Consider the following 3,605-nt stretch of genomic DNA (forward strand, 5'->3'; position numbering starts at 1 on the left):
ATACAAGTCTACCTGACTGTCACAGTTTGTCTCTTTTACTTCCCCTGCCTCACTTTTGCTGTCTGCACAACAGTCCGGTACTCTCTGGCTTCCAGGAGGAGACAGAGTATCAGGCAGAGCGGCCCCCATTAAATGGGGCAGACATGTCTCCTCCCACCAGGACCACCCGGCCCACACAGGCACAGACTCTCCTGGATAAGCCCCTAATTGTAAGAAATAAATTTACTTTTTGGCCAAAAAGGAAAAGAAAAGAAACTGGACTCCAGAAACAGCAAAAGCGAGGCTTTCACTCCGCGCTCTTCTGAGAGTGGCGCCCGTACACAGAGACAGGCACGCTCAGCAGAGAAGCTGTGAATTTTCACTCCTAACTCACAGGAGTCCTCCCCCCATCTCCTACGGGCTGGGATCTGGGGTTCACAGTCTGTCCCCAGCAGTCTATTTCCCCCCTGATCTGTTGTTTCCCTCACCATCCCCTTCTTATCCCCTGCTCCCCCTGTATTTCTCTTTGTATTTACTTTTAGCCTTTTGGCTCCTAGGACTTGGGAGACTTGTTTAGCAATTACCTCTCTACCCCAGAACCTTGTCTCTGGCATCTTTGTCTGCTAGCAGACTGGGCTAAGTCTGAGAAAAAGGGCCCGCCAGACTAGTTAATGAAATACGGACCAATGAACATCATTTGTACCCCTTACACCCAAGCCCCACCTCTCAACACATGGGACTTCGGGGGCATCCAGATAGAAACCATAAGACCCAGCCCTTTTTCTTTTGCTCCTTCTCTCGGCTTTAGATGCGTGATTCTGCTCCTGCTGTGATGTGTTTCCCCACCACGGGGCCGATCAAAAATGGAAATCCCCAAACGTGAACCAAAACAAACCTTTTCTCGTTATAAGCAGGTTATCTCAAGTATTCGTTCTAGTGACTCACATGTCTAACAACTTGGGGTTGTATCATACATACATGTGAGTTTTTTTTTTTTTGAGACAGGGACCTACCGCACAGCTCAGGATGGCCTCACACTCACCATATATCCCAGGCTGACCCTGAATTCTCAGTGATGCTCCTGCCTCAGCTTCCTAGGTGATAGGATTACAAGTGTGTGTGCCACACCTCACCATTGTGGGCCTCCTGGATCCTGTTATTTCTTCATTGATCAGACAGGTTACCACGATCCATCAGATGTTCAGTGACTACAGACTCAAACTTTCCACTACTTGAACAGCAAAGTTTAAAAAAAAGAGAATGTTTTGATGTTCGTAACTCTGCTCTACAGTCAATTGGAAAATCTGACTTGAAAAAACCCTGTATGTGCTGGAAATGAGCCAACATGGACACAAAGGGTGATGCTCCAATCTGAGGGCGCAGAGAAGGATTGTGTTAGTGCATGAATGTATTTGTCATTGTGCTTTTTCTTTTTATGCTTTATTTGTGTAAAATATAACCAAGACTCCAAAGAAAGTTAGCGATGCCAGCAGTAAAGCTAAGAAAAACGGTCAGAACCACCAATGTTAAAGAAAAATCATTCTGAAATTTGTTAAAATCCTGAGAAATGAATTTGTGTCGTTTTGGGGCCTCAGAACTGATCTGGTTCCCCATTATTTCTCACAGGAAAAACACGTTCAGTTGATCAACTTTTCGGTGTTCACACACAAATTCGAAATGAGCTGAGTTTGACACTGAGTATCACTGCGTATGCCGAATTCATTTCTCCTTCCCTGGCCTCTCCTCCCCGACTTCCTCCTTTCACTCTCCAGTTGCTGTGCTCTTCTTCGGACTTCAGTATTTCAGCCAGGAAGATGGTGACTCACCTTCCCCCAGGGGAAAGCTCAAAAATGACAGACACACCACACATCCCCTATCGCGAGCTCCACTTCCTCTCTGCTTTCTGAGGCCAGTGGTCACTTTCCAGTGCCTCTGGATATTGGTTTGGTTATAGTCTCTCCACAGTTTATCATCGTTATCTGCAGGAAGCTTGTTCTGATGTGAGCAGCTCCGCCATTACTGAGAGCAAAGCTTCCTCCAGCCCCGCCGCTTCCTTCTTCCTCAGCAGTCTGCCCTCTGGCCATAGTCAGTGTCTAGAAGTCTCTGGAAGTACATGCTTTTTTTCTGCTTCTCCCACCCCTAGCCGAGGATCTTTTATTCATTCTTCGGATTTAGCATAGATATCATCTTTTTCTGGAGAATGTGGTCAATTAGGACTGAGTCAAGTTATTAGAAACTTCCTTGCAGGAAACCAAAAATAATGTCAAAGGAAGAGATACCTTCAGGAAACCAAAAAGAGATCCAGCTAGGCCTCAGGAACTAATTGAAAATAGGCTGATTGCCAGGTGTGGAGGTACACGCCTTTAATCCCAGCACTCAGGAGGCAGGAGAATCACCACAGGTTCAAGGCCAGCCTGAGCTTCATAGTGAGCTGAAGGCCATCCTGGACAACACAGTGAGACCTGTCTCAAAAAGCCAAAAACAATAAACAGGCAGATCATTTCATTGGGGACTTTACCTCTTGTGTTTGTTCTCTGTCCTGCTGCAGGGCTCCCACATTTCCACATTTAGAAGTCTAGTTTCTCTCCTTGGGAGCTTTGTTCCTTCCTGTTTTCTCTTCTGTCTTCCCCCCAGACCATGTGTTCCTTAAAGACAGGACTACGCTTTTAGTGAACTTAGCGGAGTACCTTAAGGCAGACAAGTGGTCTGACCCCTTGATGCACACCCCAGCAGGCACAGAGTTCCTTGGAAGTCAGAGAGGAGCTGCTTTTCTATGTGAGCAATCATGAGGCTTTAGGAAAGAAACCGTCATGTATTTCTCGGCCCATGAAACCCCATAACATGTAGAGATCCCCTCCCCGTATTACCCCTTCCCCACTCCTTCCTCCTCTACCCCCTCCCTTTCTTCCTACAATACTGGGGATTGAACCTGGAGCCCTGTGCATGCCAGGCAAGTGCTCTGGTGTTGAGCTACACCTCCAGCCCTTTTTGCTTCTTTGTTTGCTTGTTTAGGGCACCGAGCAACAGTCCCAGCCTTTTTCAGTTTCTCTCTAAATCGCTAAACTGCCCACGCTGGAGTGTACACCACTTTACAGTCTTCTGGCCTCAGCCTCCCAGAGTGCTAGGATTACAGGCATGGGATACCGCAGTCAGCCCCTCAGCCATTTTACGTCTTTATTTTGAGACACAGTCTTTCAAAGTTGTCCGGAGTGGTCTGAAATTCTCAACCGTCCTGCCTCAGCCTCCCGAGTAGCTGGGATGACAAGCATGTGCCACTACTTCGCAGGCCAAGCGGAGGCTCCCATGAAAACTCTGGCCCCTCTGGGTCTCCATTTAAGTGAAGAGCTAACCTCCGTGTATTTCCGTAGTCCCTCGACGGGAAGGAAAGAACAAAGGCTCGTAGAGCAGGGGTCTTGACAATGTTTCTCTAACTTTCCAGCCACCTGAGATTTTTCTCAGCTCCTTTTTCCCACCTTAGAGCCTTTGAGCATTTTCTTCTCTTAGCTTAAAAAGTTTTCCTGCACCCGCCACTCCCTGCACAGCCTGGTTCCAGGACGCTGCTGCCCCCTACCGGCTGCAATCGTCACAGCAGGGACCGCGATATCGCTTTTTGAAGAACAAAAGTA

Source organism: Cavia porcellus, unplaced genomic scaffold (genome assembly GCF_034190915.1).
Source record: "Cavia porcellus strain 051 isolate PalLab524CR breed Dunkin Hartley unplaced genomic scaffold, mCavPor4.1 scaffold_6, whole genome shotgun sequence".
Taxonomy (NCBI): Eukaryota; Metazoa; Chordata; class Mammalia; order Rodentia; family Caviidae; genus Cavia; species Cavia porcellus.